At 36.4% G+C, this 18,077-nt stretch overlaps 5 non-coding genes across 5 annotated transcripts; 2 read left to right on the forward strand and 3 right to left on the reverse strand.

Moving 5' to 3' along the window:
- The first annotated feature begins 4,191 nt into the window (after positions 1-4,191).
- TRNAR-UCG (transfer RNA arginine (anticodon UCG)) lies at positions 4,192-4,264 on the forward strand. Its single transcript has one exon. It is a non-coding gene; the product is annotated as a tRNA-Arg (tRNA).
- Positions 4,265-5,046: 782 nt separating this feature from the next.
- On the reverse strand, positions 5,047-5,157 carry TRNAL-UAA (transfer RNA leucine (anticodon UAA)). Its single transcript has 2 exons — positions 5,120-5,157; positions 5,047-5,092 (listed from the first exon to the last, which is right to left on the reverse strand). It is a non-coding gene; the product is annotated as a tRNA-Leu (tRNA).
- A 1,237-nt stretch (positions 5,158-6,394) lies between these two features.
- TRNAR-UCG (transfer RNA arginine (anticodon UCG)) lies at positions 6,395-6,467 on the forward strand. Its single transcript has one exon. It is a non-coding gene; the product is annotated as a tRNA-Arg (tRNA).
- An 8,304-nt stretch (positions 6,468-14,771) lies between these two features.
- On the reverse strand, positions 14,772-14,859 carry TRNAR-UCU (transfer RNA arginine (anticodon UCU)). Its single transcript is given in 2 exon segments — positions 14,772-14,807; positions 14,823-14,859. It is a non-coding gene; the product is annotated as a tRNA-Arg (tRNA).
- Positions 14,860-15,962: 1,103 nt separating this feature from the next.
- Positions 15,963-16,073, reverse strand: TRNAL-CAA (transfer RNA leucine (anticodon CAA)). The gene is made up of 2 exons: positions 16,036-16,073; positions 15,963-16,008 (listed from the first exon to the last, which is right to left on the reverse strand). It is a non-coding gene; the product is annotated as a tRNA-Leu (tRNA).
- Between the last annotated feature and the right edge of the window lie 2,004 nt (positions 16,074-18,077).

The following is an 18,077-nucleotide window of genomic DNA, read 5'->3' on the forward strand; positions in this document are numbered from 1 at the left end:
CTGCTGGGCGCCGGATATGACGACATATACCGGCGCTCGGCTTGAAATGCCGGCACTGCGAACCAGGAAGAGGCCTCGCGGTCGCGGAGAAGAGTGAGAGGCGCCGAACGGTTGCTGAGAACTTATTCCTCGGCGCCTCGGCGCCTCTCACTCTCTCCTCCGGGTCTATAAAAAAAAAAAAAAAAGCCGGCGTTTCAATTGGGGGGGCACACCGGGGGGCACAGCATGATGTAGGGGGGGCCATGGCCCCCTCTGGCCCCCCCCTGCCGACGCCACTGGGGAGTAGCCATATTGATATCAATTAAAAATAAATTTGAGTATATACATCATGAAGCTGATAAGGAAGGAAGAAGGATTATACTTGTCTGTAATATAAATGATGTTACCTATACCATGGTTAGCCTATATGCCCCATCAGAAGGATCGACAAGATTTCTCAATTCAGCTATGGAAACAATAGAAAAAATCTCTAAAGGCTCATTGATTATAGCAGGCGACCTGAATTGCATAATCGATATTGAAAAAGATACTAAGACTTTGAAGAACCGTAAATCAGATGCGTGTTTAAAAACTAGGGCCAAAGCATTTTCCGATTCTCTATTTAAACATGGCCTTTATGATGTGTGGAGGGTGCAACATCCTGAGGAAAGAGACTACTCTTTCTTCTCGAATGTACACCAATCATATTCACGCATTGATTATTTCTTAATGCCTGGTCACTCTTTGGAAATCTCTACTACCTCTCTAATTGGAAATATCTCATGGTCTGACCATGCCCCAGTATTTATTTCTATCAAGGATAACCCTCAATATAGAACAAGAACTCGTTGGAGACTCAACGAATCTCTTTTAAAAACAGAATCCGATAAGATAGATCTGATAAAACAAACAACATCTTTTTTGGAGCATAATGATAATAATGAGACCTCAGATCTAAATTTGTGGTGCACCCTAAAATGTGTTCTTAGGGGACACTTAATAAAAAAGGGTGCTTGGATTAAAAAACAGAGAGGTAAAGAACTTGCCGATCTGTATATTGAGTTGGCAAAACTTGAGAGACTAAATAAACAATATCCATCCAGAGATTTCTCGAAGCAGTTAGAGACTATTAAAGAATCGATAATCATTAAACTTAAAATTAAAACTGAAACAATAATGCAAAGATTGAAATCTAGTTGGCATTATGGAAATAATAGAGTAGGGAAAAATCTTACTAAAAGATTGAAGGCACAAATTGAATCATCTAGAATAAAAAAAATTATACACAATGGAACAACTTGTATATCACCAACACAGATAGGCAATGCCTTTAAACAATATTATGAAACCTTATATAATTTACCCGAACCTAAGATTGCTACTACTGATATAGCTCAATTTTTAGAGACCTTGCATCTTCCAAAACTTTCTGCAGAAAAATTAATACAATTAAATCAACCACTAACAACTCAAGAGACTACTATTGCAATTCTTAATTTGAAAAAAGGGAAAGCTCCAGGCCCTGATGGCTTTTCAGCTATATTTTTTCCAATCTTGAACTCAGTAATTTCTCCCATCCTAACAAAATCTTTTAATTCTATTTCTACTGGAAGAAGTTTTCCAAAAGAGATGTTGGAGGCGAGTATATTGCCAATTCCGAAACCAGGGAAGGATCCTTCACTGGTTGCTAACTACAGGCCAATATCTCTCATCAATTTAGATGTGAAGATATATTCTAAGATCCTGGCCTCTAGATTGGCTCGAATAATACGAGATTTGATACATCCAGATCAGGCAGGATTCATTCCTGGTAGGGCGGGAGAAGAAAATACGCGCAAAATCTTCAATATCATTGAATATATACATAGATATAAAATCTCTTCAGTTATAGTAGCTTTAGATGCCCAAAAGGCATTTGATAGGGTCAATTGGAAGTTCTTAGCTGAAACACTTCAAGCATTTGGTTTAACAGGTCTTTTTCATGACCTAACTATGGCCTTATATACATCTCCGGTCGCAAAGATTAGAGGCCCTTTTTTAGACTCAGATATGTTTCACATTTATAATGGTACAAGGCAGGGCTGCCCGTTAGCTCCCCTGTTATATGCTCTAACAATTGAGCCTTTAGCTGCCTATATTAGAAACTCTTCTAATATTCATGGTATAAATATTGATAAACATGAATATAGTATTACCTTATATGCAGACAATGTTTTATTAACATTATCTGCACCCTTATTATCTATCCCTGCTTTTTTAAAAGGAATAGAAAAATTTGGATACTATTCTAATTACAAACTTAATTTATCAAAGACTCAGATGATTCCATTTTATCTCTCTGAGTCTCAGATATCTATAGCTCATGGGCATATTCAAAATAATGATCAGACACATCAAATTGATTATTTGGGGATTATAATCGGACCTATACTAGAAGATATCGCCAATATAAATCATAAGAAACTTTTTCTAGAAATAAAATCTTCTCTAGCAAATTGGATGAAACTTGAATTCTCTTGGATGGGTCGTATTAATATTCTTAAAGCTTACATAATTCCCAAAATTTTATATCTTTTTCGATTAATACCTTTTTATGTTTCGAAAGATGTTATCTTAAAATGGGAAAACTTACTATCTCAATTTGTTTGGGCAGCTAAAATAATAAGATTACCCTCGGAGCTTCTTAAAAGACCTATTGAATCTGGGGGTTTAGGTTATCCTGATATAAAGGAACTATATGAAGCCTCTCAAGTAGCTTTTATGATGGCCTGGGGCTCTATAAAAGAGAAAAGCTCTTTGGGTTGGTATAATATAGAGAAATATAATCTTAAAAATCTCGACCCTTTCTTGTTGTTCTGGCTACCTCAATCCCAATTTCAGAAGAAAAAATTTCCGAGCTTAATAATTGCAGACATATTATCCTCTTTCTATAGAATCAAAAAAAGGTTTGCAAAAGGGATTCCATTTACAAAAAATTGTCCCCTGGATGTTCTATCATTTTACATACCTGATCTTGTACTGGACAATTGGAAAATCTCAGGAATAGAGCAGATAGGGGACCTTTATTTAGAGGGAAATCTGGCCTCTTTCTCTCTTATGACTGATAGATATATATTACCGTCAAGAGAAATCTTTAAATATATCAGATTAAAACATTTCTTAATATCAAACCCACCACCTGAATATAACCCTTGGTTGAAATTTATTACTTCGTGTATTTCTAAGGGAACACTGTCTAAGATTTTGAAATTTTTTAAAGATAATAAGACTCTTGATAAGTCTAAGGCACACAAACAATGGGAGAAAGAATTGGAAATTTCTATTCCCTTAGATTCTTGGTATAAAACATGGCAATTTACTAAAAAAGCAACTCACTGTATAAATCTTCAAGAACTCTTTTTTAAGATTATATATAGATGGTATATACGTATAGTTAAATTTCAACCAAAGAATGGAGACAGGTGCTGGCGATGCCATCTCGAATTAGGATCGCATAAACATATTTGGTGGGATTGTCAAAAACTAACTCAGTTTAAGATAAAAATATCTGAGCTTTTTTTGGAATTGTTTGGGTCATATTTGGAACTCTCCCCTCAAAGATTTTTGTTTCATTTAGAGTTTATAGATATTAATAGTAATGAGCAGACCTTATGGGTTAATATACTTTTGGCGTTTAAAATCTGTATTGCTAGATATTGGAGAAAACAGGATTTGCCACATCGGCAAGAGATTAAATTGCAAATAAATTTACAAAGTAATGTAGAAAAATATTTTTTTCTGAAAGAAGCTAACTCAAGAGAGAGGTGTGAGTGCATTTGGCAGAAAAGGTTTCAAATAATAGATTAAAAATTCCCTGTGCAGTAATACAACCACAGCACTGCTCCAACGGCCTTTGTTTTAGATCGATTTTGGCCTTGATAATTTATAATCTCCCTCTCCTCCCAAAGAAACACTGAGCGTTTGAATACTTAAAATTATTATTTTTTAATGCTATGAGCTTTAAGGGAATACAACAAATATTCATATATGAATGTCTATGTATATGTTTCTATGTTGTTATGTACCATATGTATTTTAATGTTTTGTCTAACATCAGTCAGAGGAAGGACAGTGGTCATAAAAAGCATATTGTGGCATGTGAAGTAAAGGAAATATAGTTATGTTTCTCTATGAGAAACGTATCCACACATTTTTTCGCAAACTTTACATGCAGACCGCGTGACCTAATGGATAAGGTGTCTGACTTCGGATCAGAAGATTGAGGGTTCGAGTCCCTTCGTGGTCGGAGTTGCTGGAGCTTTGGCTCTGTTGTTCTTTAAAGTTCTTCCATATCAATGGAGGTCAGGCAAGTGGAAACCAAGATTTCAATAGTTTCTTTCCATGTTACGTGTCACCCAAGATCTTTAGTCTCTCTTGGTATGAAAGGCAGACATGTCAAAACTAAGATTTCAAATGTTTTTTTTCAATGTGCCATATGATCACCGAATGTAACCCCATCTTGGCCTACACGGTACCTCTACGGATAGTGCGTTGTTGCGAGATTTGATTCAATCAAAGTTGTCTGCAATTTACTCTTTCAAAAACTTTCAGCAAACATGAATTCTTTTTCCAACTATTGTTATGAAGACTTTGGCTCAAAGCGGCTCCATAAGAGTCACAGGCACCCTTGATTTTCTGTTGTACACTTCCTAATCTCTTTCCCCCAAGAAATCTATGTGACAGCTATTGGAAAGTATCTACACCTGGGTCGTTATTTTCACCTCTTTCGGTATGTCTTGTCTCCAAAGTGCGGAATAAGACTCTCGCGTTCCGTCCAGACCTCGTTGCTTAATGGGTAAGGTGTCTGACTTTGGATTGGAAGATTGCGGATTTGAGTTGTCTTGAGGTTGCTGGTGATTTAGATCCCCAGGTTACTGTTCTTTTGAGTCTAGAGATTGTACATTGCTGTCTTATGTTATGAAATCAATGTCTTCTGCAATGTACTCTTTAAACGCTTAAATTCAATCTTGGATTCTTTCTCAAAAAATTGTTGAATTAAACGAAGCTCAAAGCACAAAAAGAGATGACTGTCAGAAGTGGGATTTGAACCCACGCCTCCACATGGAGACCAGAAGACCCTCACAGAGAGAAAATAGCATTACTTAAGTCTGGCGCCTTAGACCACTCAGCCATCCTGACAAGCTCCTGCTGCTATGAAAGAAGATATTTTTTTTACATAGTTTCAAGGCAAGGGACTAGCTCTTAGGGGACCTTTTGCCACTGCATTGGTTTAAAGTGGCTTCATTAGAGTCACAGGGTAAGCAGACTTGAGATCCTGCATGTGAAGGCTAAGATTTCACATGTGTTTTTTGATGTGCCATATGTCCACCAAACTTATCGCCCCCTGGGCATGCAGGGTTCTTCTACGTATTGTGCGTTGCCACCACCTTTAATGAAATCAAAGTTGATTGCGATGTACTGTTTCAAACACTTAAAAGCAAACTTTAATTCTTTCTCCAACTATTGTTATGAAGACTTTGGCTCCAAGTGGCTCCATAAGAGTCACAGGGCACCCTTGATTTTCTGTTGTACATTTCCTAATCTTTTTGCCCAAAGAAATCTATGTGATCATCCTTTGTATAATGTGCCACAGGGCCCACTACTGAAACACATTTCACACTAGAGTAAAATCTGTCAATTGTATTACAGACATTTTTCAGAGACAATTTGTGGATATTGCAACCTAAAACTAAACAAGCACATCAAATGCAGTCAACCACTGGAAAAAAAACACCACTCTAGTGGGACTCGAACACACAACCTTTGAATATTGGCATTATTTTCGCATCAAAACTTTAATCTTAGAAACGGAGCGCTAAACTGCTTTCCACACTTGTGTTAGATAGTTCTATTGTTTCAGATTACCATAATTTCTCACAGACAAATTGTGGATATTTGGAAATACAATTTAATGCTTCAATTAAAATCTGTCAGATTAAGATCTGTCAATAGTATTACAGAAATTTTTCAGAGACAATTTGTGGATATTGCAACTTACAACTAAACAAGAACATCAAATGCAGTCAACCACTGGAAAAATAACAACACTGGTGGGACTCGAACCCACAACCTTTGAATGCCTTGTCAAGTGCTAGAAGTCCAATACGCTATCCACTGCGCCAAAGAGCCTCGATACGCAGACAGAAAACGTCATGAAACCACCTATCTGACTCACGCATAATCCTTCGTACATAGATGTTTCAAATGCATTAGTCGTTTCTGTGTCCTATGTTTGTCTGCGTGTTCTTAATTAACATCAGTCAGAGGAAGGACAGTGGTCATAAAAAGCATATTGTGGCATGTGAAGTAAAGGAAATATAGTTATGTTTCTCTATGAGAAACGTATCCACACATTTTTTCGCAAACTTTACATGCAGACCGCGTGGCCTAATGGATAAGGCATCTGACTTCGGATCAGAAGATTGAGGGTTCGAGTCTCTTTGTGGTCGGAGTTGATGGAGGTTTGGTTATGTTGTTCTTTAGAGTTCTTCCATATCAATGAATGTCAGGCAAGTGGAAACTAAGATTTCAACAGTTTCTTTCCATGTTACGTGTCACCCAAGATTTTTAGTCCCTCTTGGTATGAAAGGCAGACATGTCAAAACTAAGATTTCAAGTGTTTTTTTTCAATGTGCCATATGATCACCGAATGTAACCCCATCTTGGCCTACACGGTACCTCTACGGATAGTGCGTTGTTGCGAAATTTGATTCAATCAAAGTTGTCTGCAATTTACTCTTTCAAAAACTTTTTTTTTTTTTTATTAGACCACATCACATACAATATAAAGAAAAACATATATATAAGCAGAAAGTGCCGATAATAAATATAGCAGCATATGTATACATATATTCATCATTCCACTTATAAATATAGCAGCATATATGTGCAGATATTCATCATTCCACTTACAGAGAATGGAACAAGTTTTTCTACTTTGTATATATAAGTTATTGATGCGTCTAAAATTGCAATATAAAACATATACAACACAATTAGACCGGGATTACAACAAAACTTCCCAGTCTATACCCCACAACGAGAAAAAGAAGAAAAACAAAAAAACCCCCAAAAAAAACCCCAAAAAAACACAAGAAAAAAAGAATCACCAACAAACCATCCATACAATACATTCAAACTGTCAAGCCAAGTTGATATAATCAGTATGTTTATACGTTATGTTATAAATTTGGGAGAATGTCAGGGTGCCGAGTCAGCCACGGTCTCCAGATGTTATGGAATTTCTGTAAACACTGGTGAGATAGAAAAAAGCCACGTTCCATCAAACATTGATGGCTGATTTGATTCACCACATGATCCAAAGAAATAGATAATGATTGTAGCCATTGTCTAGCTAAAATTATCTTCATGGCTAGCAAGCATTGTACTATAAAAGCCCTTTGGTTAAATCGAAATCCGTTTAAATCAAAATGTAGTAGGGCTCTTCGCATAGTCGGTGCTATGTTTTGATTTAAAGTATCAGAAATGAGCTTAAATATATCTTGCCAAATACTTTGGATCTGTGGGCATTCCCACCAGATATGGGAGAATGATCCTAAAGAAGAACGGCATCTCCAACAGAGAGGGGACGCATTATAATTAAATTTACACTGTTTCACCGGGGTTATATACCATCTCCACATTATCTTGTAATGCAGTTCAATCATGTTGAGGCAATGCGAAATTTTCTTAATTTCAAATAAACTACCAATCCATATATTTAAATCTATCAGACACTTTAAGTCTGATTGCCATGATTTTAATGCAATATGAACAAGGGGAGTTTCTATTTCTTCAAGCAGTATATACCACTTTTTTAGGCTTTTTAGAATAATTTCTGTAGAAAACATATCGCAGATCTTTTGACTCAAAATAGATGAGGACTGCACATACAAATGAGATCTAACATAGAAAGTTATCCTAAAGACATTGAAGGACTCCAGATTGCCGAATTCAAATTCCTCTGAGAGCTGAGAGAACGTTTTTGTTTTATCCTGTATCAAAATATCTATAATCCTTTTATTCCTATAGTTGGTCCAGTTTCTCAAATTTAATTGGGAGATATTATACTGGAGAGTTTCAAGCGGAGCTGTTGAAACTATTTTATTACGGAGGCCTAATCAAGGCTTAATATACTCCCAAAACTCCATAGAACTATGGAGAGTAATTGGTAGGTTATTTCTAATTGATTTAAGCTTAAAATGATGTAGCCAAAGTATGCATTCCAGATTTGAGAAGCCTGTCAACTCTTGCTCAATCACAAACCAATCTAACAACGGGAGCCTGACCGGAATCATTTGAAGAAGATATAACCATTTGGGGACTATATAGGATCTAATGACATTCATTCTACCAAGCCAAGAAATAAAAAGGCCTTTCCACTCTTTAATTTGCTTAATCAATTCATCTCGTAATTTACTAAAGTTAACTTCTATAATTTCCGAAATCTTGATTGGGATTACAACCCCCAGGTAGTCGATTTTATCGGTCGCCCAAGAGAATTCGAAGGATTCCTCAATGCTAGTTTTTGATGAAGCCGAGATATTCATCATTACAGCTTGTGTTTTTGTGATATTCAATTTATAATTCGAGAAGCTGCTAAATAAATCAATTTCGGCCATCAAATGATCAACTGAATTTAACGGATCATACAGAGATAGTAATATGTCATCCGCGTATAGACAAAGTTTATTTTCCAAATCACCAATTCTTATTCCTTTAATGCTTTTATTGAGTCTAATTCTCGAAGCTAATGGTTCTAATGTGAGAATATATAGCAAAGGTGCCAATGGGCAACCTTGTCGAGTCCCGTTATTTAATCTAAAACGTTCCGATTTAAAGCCTTGACCAACTACCATTGCGGTTGGTGTTGTATACAACGCCATAACAGCTCGAATAAAGCCTTCACCAAAGCCATAAGACCTCAATGTCTGTTCTAAGAAGGTCCAGTTAACCCGGTCAAAGGCCTTTTCCGCGTCCAAAGCCAAGAGGATTGATGGAATTTCATGAGTGGTTACATATTCTACTATGTCAATAATCTTACGGACATTATCACTAGATTGTCTTCCTTTTATAAAGCCAGACTGATCTCTACAAATTAACTGTGGGCACAATGGTTTTAAACGGGCAGCTAGTATTGAAGAGTATATTTTAGTATCCAAATTAATCAAAGAGATTGGCCTATAATCGGCACTCTTTCCCAGCTTTAGGTATAGGAAGAATAATAGCCTCCAACATGCCATTAGGAAAGGACTTATTTGCGCTGATTTCGTTGAACATACTTGTTAGGTGCGGAACTATCAATTTGGACAGTTTTTTATAAAACAGTGCTGTATATCCGTCGGGACCAGGAGCTTTACGTACTTTTAGTTTTTTTATCGCTACATTTACTTCACTCTCCAAAAAGGGAGCGTCCAATTGTTCTATCAATGTATCAGTCAACTTCGGCAATCTGGAGTCCTGCAGATATTGTCTCATCTGTACATCATCTTGGGATTGACCTACAATATTATACAGGGATGTATAAAACTTACCAAAAGATGTCCCAATATTATCAGGACTAGAAATATATTTATCCCCATCTATAAGTTTAAGAATTCGATTTTTTAAATTTCTATTTTTTAATTGGTTGGTAAGCTGTTTCTCTGCCCGGTTCCCAGCGTAGTAGAATTTTTGCTTTAACTTAATCAAATTATAATTTGCTTTACTTATTAAACGGTCCTCAATTTCTTTTTTGATTTTAATCATATTCATAATGTCTTGTTCTCCATGAGATTGACCGCACTTCCTTTTTAAATTACTCAATGAAATATATAGATCAGACAATTTTTCTTTTCCTTTTTTCCTATTATATGCATCTTTTTTAATTAAATATCCTCTCAAGACACATTTATAAGCGCACCAGATATTACCCAGACTCATATTATGCGTCAAATTCTCAAGAAAAAACTGAGTGGTCGTCTGGGAAATGTAATCAAGAGAATCCTTACAGCCTAATGATGATTCATTTATCCAAGGGCGTAAAGTCAAATGAAATTTCTTTTCTATTTCCAGACAAACTGGATCATGATCTGTCCAGGCTGCATTTCCTATACTAATGCGCTTACAATCTGAAATCACGTTCGCTGTAGTTAATATAAGATCTATACGTGAAAAAGTCTTATGTCGACCCGAAAAAAAGGTATAATCTTTGTCTGCCGGTCTCAACGTCCTCCAAATGTCATAGAGTTTATATTTACCAAGAGTAATACTGAAAGCATTAGATAAATTAACTTGACATTTTCAAATGTGTTTCTTGGACGCAACATATGTCTATATGATGATTATTTATATAATTGAATAGCGAATATCTGTTATGAGGCAGATTTAAACCTTGAACATTCAACAAAATAATCTTAAATAGATCTTCCATGTTTCGGATGGTTATTATAACTAACATAAACCTGATAAGGCTTGACACCCTCACAATCCATACATCCTACATCCACACACAAATAACACAATTTACAAAAATTAATGGAAGCCCAAATACTATCCAAACATCGGAGAAAAAACCCAACATTCTCCCAGGATATAGTAACTCCACCTTGTTGAGGAGCTATACGGGAACTAATCTATATTGAGGAAAGAATAATAAATAGACCAAATGGGTGAGGGGGGAAAAAAAACACAAAAAAAAACCGAAAAAAAAAAAATAAACAAAAAAAAAAAAACTAGTGTATTTGGCAGTTAATCATATTAATCTTGTCCATGCCAAAATTAATCCTAAGTGATCAATAAAGATATCTTAGGGAAATAAGATCCCGTAAAAATATAAAAGATTTAAGTTATAAGTATAATTATGTGTTAAGTGGCATATATCGTGAAATTAGAAACACCATACTCCAAATGGTAAAATGCTTTATATCTAATTACATTTTTTTTTAAAACTAAGTGTGGATTAAATTATATCATTATTGCATATGTACATACCCTTCAAATCCATTAATTCACCAATACCTGTAGTTTAATAATAGCACAAGTGAATATTCCTCCTACACTCCTTCAAAAACCATATAATATGAGATTACACCTATATAATTTTGTATAAATAACACACACTAAAAAAAAAAAAAAAAATCCCCCCCCAGAAGTCGCGCATCCGCGAGATTATTATTGCAAACCATGTACTACATTTCCTTTAAGCCAACTCCTAGCTTCATCAACCGTTGATAGCTTAACTGGTTGATGCTGAGCGGACATAATAAACAATTTTACTGGGAATCCCCACGAGTATCTAATATTTTGCTCTCTCAAAATCTTGGTCACTTCTTTAAATTCAAATCTCTTTTGTCTAGTAAATAGAGAGAGATCTTGAAAGAACATTAAGTTTTGAAATTTATCTACTTTCGGAACATATTTACTTGCCAATAATATTTTGTATCGTATAAAGAAAGTTGAGAAGCGAATAATTATATCTCTGGGTTTTCCTTCAGCAAGATTCTTTGGTTTTAACGTTCTGTGTACACGTTCAATCATATCGTCTCTATCAACATCACGGATGCCCATATCTAAAAACAATTCTTTCAAATACGTTCTGATAGAGTCCTGCTTAATATCCTCCGAAATGCCATGTATCCTTAAGTTCTTCCTGCGTGTGCGATCCTCGGCGTCATTTAATTTTTGTTCCAGGTTTCTTATGATGTTCTCTTTATGGTTAAGGTCATCTTTAATTGATTTTAACTCTAATTCAAGAAACTCATTCTTTTGCATAATTAGATTGAGTTCATCTTTAAATGAGTTAAGCTGAGATTCCATACATAATTGCAAATATTCTTTGGTAATCATTTGAGTAGATTGTGCTGCAGGACTTAAAGAGTGTCTTCCAATTTCATCAATAGTGGAATCAGATAAGCACACAGATTCCTCCATTTTCCTATGAACCTGGGGTGAAAATAGCATAGAAATCTTTTTTTCTTTTTTTTGGTCTAGATCTCTTTTCTCTCTTTTTTTTGATTTTGGATCCTCTCTTTTTGACGCCATCGTGTCCTCTTTATTATTGTAAATATCGAAATAAACAAATAAAAAGATTATGACTATATTTTTTTTCTTTTTCTTTTTTACTTTTTTTTTCCTGTCCTTTTCCTTTTTTTTTTTTTTTTCTTTCTTTTTTTTTCTTCTTATAACCACAGTTCAAGTATTGAGTGATAATCAAAATTTTATAAATTCATTAGTGAAGTATGTGTCAAAATTCATTAGTGAAGTATGTGTCAAAATATGAATCAAAATATATGATCCCAAAATCAATAATTTATATATAGACCATGATCCACTAGTTGATTAGAATCACAGAGACAAATCAAATTTCACCTCCTTCCAAGCTTGATTAGATTAAGGTGTCCTATTCCAGCATAATTATAATAATTAATAATTTAAATTAGATTTCAACATGATTAGAAGACGCAAGCCGTATCACGTAGTGGAGATAAACTGGATCAGTTAATTCCATCCAAATCTGAATTCATGTGTATAGATAATGGGTTGATAACATAATTGATAGCATGATTGATAGCATGATTGGTAAAGTTGAATTCATATAAAGGGATCAATTTTCTTACTCCTGTGTAGCTTGATTAAATTATAAAGTCTGTTTTCCAACATGATTAAGTTATAAAGTCTGTTTCCAACATGATTATAGTACTTTCAATATATTAGTATAATCATACATTTTTTCCCTTTTCCTTTTCTTTTTTCAATGGAAATATCCCTAGATCTGTTACCAAATTAGAATCTCCTCCACCATCATGATTGTAATATAGACAGGTTCCAAAAAATAATTCCAATCTTGATCCAAAAATAAATAAATAAATAAATAAATAAATAAATCAATAGAAAGTACTTTTGACGATTTCCAGGAACTCTGAAGATCCCACTCGGACACCTGCCACAGCTCCTCAGGATCAAAAATCTGTAGCGCGTTTCCCCGCCAAATATTAGATTTCTCTCGGTCTCATTCCAGCTTCCAGCATAACGGCAACATAGCCGAGTCCTTCAATATGGAGCATCAATCGGTAGCTGCCACACCTCAGGATGTTCTCCCGGGGTTGCTGCAACTGAAGAACTTCCAAGGAAGCCGGGGGAAGAAACCGTACGCTAGCCACACGCTGAGAGTTCGCAGCAAGATCGTCAGGCATACCGGGGAGGCAGATCGCAGGACGCCATCACCTGAAGTTCATCCCGCACGCTCCAACGATCCACCCCGTGAGGGTCTCACGTCATCACACCACCGTCCAGTTTTTTTTTATCTTCTTTTTCCAACTATTGTTATGAAGACTTTGGCTCAAAGCGGCTCCATAAGAGTCACAGGCACCCTTGATTTTCTGTTGTACACTTCCTAATCTCTTTCCCCCAAGACAGCTATTGGAAAGTATCTACACCTGGGTCGTTATTTTCACCTCTTTCGGTATGTCTTGTCTCCAAAGTGCGGAATAAGACTCTCGCGTTCCGTCCAGACCTCGTGGCTTAATGGGTAAGGTGTCTGACTTTGGATTGGAAGATTGCAAATTTGAGTTGTCTTGAGGTTGCTGGTGGTTTAGATCCCCAGGTTACTGTTCTTTTGAGTCTAGAGATTGTACATTGCTGTCTTATGTTATGAAATCAATGTCTTCTGCAATGTACTCTTTCAACGCTTAAATTCAATCTTGGATTTTTTCTCAAAAAATTGTTGAATTAAACGAAGCTCAATGCACAAAAAAAGATGACTGTCAGAAGTGGGATTTGAACCCACACCTCCACATTGAGACCAGGAGACCCTCACAGAGAGAATATAGCATTCTTGTTTTTGGCACCTTTGACCACTCGGCCATCCTGACAAGCTACTGCTGCTACGAAAGAAGATATTTTTTTTACATGGTTTCAAGGCAAGGGACTAGCTCTTAGGGGACCTTTTGCCACTGCATTGGTTTAAAGTGGCTTCATTAGAGTCACAGGGTAAGCAGACTTGAGATCCTGCATGTGAAGGCTAAGATTTCACATGTGTTTTTTGATGTGCCATATGTCCATCAAACATATCGCCCCCTGGGCATGCAGGGTTCTTCTATGTATTGTGCGTTGCCAACACCTTTAATGAAATCAAAGTTGATTGCGATGTACTGTTTCAAACACTTAAAAGCAAACTTTAATTCTTTCTCCAACTATTGTTATGAAGACTTTGGCTCCAAGTGGCTCCATAAGAGTCACAGGGCACCTTTGATTTTCTGTTGTACATTTCCTTATCTTTTTGCCCAAAGAAATCTATGTGATCATCCTTTGTATAATGTGCCACAGGGCCCACTACTGAAACACATATCACACTAGAGTAAAATCTGTAAATTGTATTACAGACATTTTTCAGAGACAATTTGTGGATATTGCAACCTAAAACTAAACAAGCACATCAAATGCAGTCAAACACTGGAAAAAAAACACCACTCTAGTGGGACTCGAACCCACAACCTTTGAATATTGGCATTATTTTCGCATCAAAACTTTAATCTTACAAACGGAGCGCTAAACTGCTTTCCATACTTGTGTTAGATAGTTCTATTGTTTCAGATTACCATAATTTCTCACAGACAAATTGTGGATATTTGGAAATACAATTTAATGCTTCAATTAAAATCTGTCAGATTAAGATCTGTCAATAGTATTACAGAAATTTTTCAGAGACAATTTGTGGATATTGCAACTTACAACTAAACAAGAACATCAAATGCAGTCAACCACTGGAAAAACAACGACTCAGGTGGGACTCGAACCCACAACTTTTGAATGCCATGCTCAAGTGCTAGAAGTCCAATGCGCTATCCATTGCGCCACAGAGCCTAGATATGTAGTCAGAAAACGTCATGAATCCACCTATCTGACTCACGCATAATCCTTCGTACATAGATGTTTCAAATGCATTAGTCGTTTCTGTGTCCTATGTTTGTCTGCGTGTTCTTAATTAACATCAGTCAGAGGAAGGACAGTGGTCATAAAAAGCATATTGTGCCATGTGAAGTAAAGGAAATATAGTTATGTTTCTCTATGAGAAACGTATCCACACATTTTTTTCTCGAACTTTACATGCAGACTGCGTGGCCTAATGGATAAGGCATCTGACTTCGGATCAGAAGATTGAGGGTTCGAGTCCCTTCATGGTTGGAGTTGCTGGAGGTTTGGTTCTGTTGTTCTTAAAAGTTCTTTGATATCAATGAATGTCAGGGAAGTGGAAACTAAGATTTCAATAGTTTCTTTCCATGTTACGTGTCACCCAAGATCTTTAGTCCCTCTTGGTATGAAAGGCAGATATGTCAAAACTAAGATTTCAAGTGTTTTTTTTCAATGTGCCATATGATCACCGAATGTAACCCCATCTTGGCCTACACGGTACCTCTACGGATAGTGCGTTGTTGTGAGATTTGATTCAATCAAAGTTGTCTGCAATTTACTCTTTCAAAAACTTTGAGCAAACATTAATTCTTTTTCCAACTATTGTTATGAAGACTTTGGCTCAAAGCGGCTCCATAAGAGTCACAGGCACCCTTGATTTTCTGTTGTACACTTCCTAATCTATTTCCCCCAAGAAATCTATGTGACAGCTATTGGAAAGTATCTACACCTGGGTCGTTATTTTCAACTCTTTCGGTATGTCTTTTCTCCAAAGTGCGGAATAAGATTATCGCTTTCTGTCTGGACCTCGTGGCTTAATGGGTAAGGTGTCTGACTTTGGATTGGAAGATTGCGGATTTGAGTTGTCTTGAGGTTGCTGGTGCTTTAGATCCCCAGGTTACTGTTCTTTCGAGTCTAGAGATTGTACATTGCTGTCTTATGTTATGAAATCAATGTCTTCTGCAATGTACTCTTTCAACGCTTAAATTCAATCTTGGATTCTTTCTCAAAAAATTGTTGAATTAAACGAAGCTCAAAGCACAAAAAGAGATGACTGTCAGAAGTGGGATTTGAACCCACGCCTCCACATGGAGACCAGAAGACCCTCACAGAGAGAAGATAGCATTACTTGAGTCTGGCGCCTTAGACCACTCGGCCATCCTGACAAGCTACTGCTGCAACGAAAGAAGATATTTTTTTTACATGGTTTCAAGGCAAGGGACTAGCTCTTAGGGGACCTTTTGCCACTGCATTGGTTTAAAGTGGCTTCATTAGAGTCATAGGGTAAGCAGACTTGAGATCCTGCATGTGAAGGCTAAGATTTCACATGTGTTTTTTGATGTGCCATATGACCACCAAACTTATCGCCCTCTGGGCATGCAGGGTTCTTCTACGTATTGTGCGTTGCCAACACCTTTAATGAAATCAAAGTTGATTGCGATGTACTGTTTCAAACACTTAAAGGCAAACTTTAATTCTTTCTCCAACTATTGTTATGAAGACTTTGGCTCCAAGTGGCTCCATAAGAGTCACAGGGCACCCTTGATTTTCTGTTGTACATTTCCTAATCTTTTTGCCCAAAGAAATCTATGTGATCATCCTTTGTATAATGTGCCACAGGGCCCACTACTGAAACACATTTCACACTAGAGTAAAATCTGTCAATTGTATTACAGACATTTTTCAGAGACAATTTGTGGATATTGCAACCTAAAACTAAACAAGCACATCAAATGTAGTCAACCACTGGAAAAAAAACACGACTCTAGTGGGTCTCGAACCCACAACCTTTGAATATTGGCATTATTTTCGCATCAAAACTTTAATCTAAACTGCTTTCCACACTTGTGTTAGATCGTTCTATTGTTTCAGATTACCATAATTTCTCACAGACAAATTGTGGATATTTGGAAATACAATTTAATCTTTCAATTAAAATCTGTCATCTTAAGATCTGTCAATAGTATTACAGAAATTTTTCAGAGGCAATTTGTGGATATTGCAACTTATAACTAAACAAGAACATCAAATGCAGTCAACCACTGGAAAAACCACAACTCTGGTGGGACTCGAACCCACAACCTTTGAATGCCTTGTCAAGTGCTAGAAGTCTAATGCACTCTCCATTGCGCCACAGAGCCTAGATATGGAGGCAGAAAACGTCATGAAACCACCTATCTGACTCACGCATAGTCCTTCGTACATAGATGTTTCAAATGCATTAGTCGTTTCTGTGTCCTATGTTTGTCTGCGTGTTCTTATTTAACATCAGTGAGGATAAGAGTGATGACGTAGTGTAAAAGATTCTAATAAACCTCAATTAAGAAATGGACCATATATAATTATTGGTATAGGCAATAGTCAAAGATATGTAATCATTGTTCATAAATAAATGATTATTAAGATATATTAATAGGTTTCAATAATAAGCTTCAGGGTTTCCTTGACCTTAAATATAGAATGAAGGATTTGCTGAACAGGCATTCTATAGATAGGATAGTAGCTTGCTAATGCGTGGTATAGTTGTAACTCTAAAAGGGCATTACAATATACGTACAGCGACCACCTAAAATAGGGTTTCGACGTGCAAAGATCTTAGTGAGCATGTTTACCCAATTAGGTGAAGACCAATACCCTGACATCACTATCCAATCCACATATAAGCTAGGCTTTTGTAAGACATGGAGAGGCATGGGAAGAGAGGTCGAGAGAAGATGTACTTGCCATCCACGGACTCTTCACGTCCCAACACTCCCTCCCTCCATCCTCAGGAATGCATAGGACAGATGTCATGAACTAAATTCCTCTCCAAGTTTTTGTAAGACTTGTTTCGTATTTTTGTTATCTACTTTTTATATTCTTCGTCTATTTTTGTTCGTATTAAATGTTTTACCTTTGTTTGCATCTAAGTGACTCTGCCTATTTTTGACGCACATACATTTATATGTGTTCCAATTATTTGAAGTTTGTATTTGGCCCTATATATATATTTTATTACATATCTGGCGAGCCAGCCCTGCGTATTTCTTCCTGACCTTTGCCCTCCAGCTTGCTCAGGGGGAAGGGCAGATATATCTGTACACTTTTTGCAAACTGTCGGGAGATAATTAAGAAAAGGACTTTTGAGGATACAGACTTTCAGATTTTATTGGAACCACAAGTGCTAAGAG

Source organism: Sceloporus occidentalis, unplaced genomic scaffold (assembly GCF_023333645.1).
Source record: "Sceloporus occidentalis isolate IW3139 unplaced genomic scaffold, rSceOcc1.0.p SCAF_102, whole genome shotgun sequence".
NCBI lineage: Eukaryota > Metazoa > Chordata > Lepidosauria > Squamata > Phrynosomatidae > Sceloporus > Sceloporus occidentalis.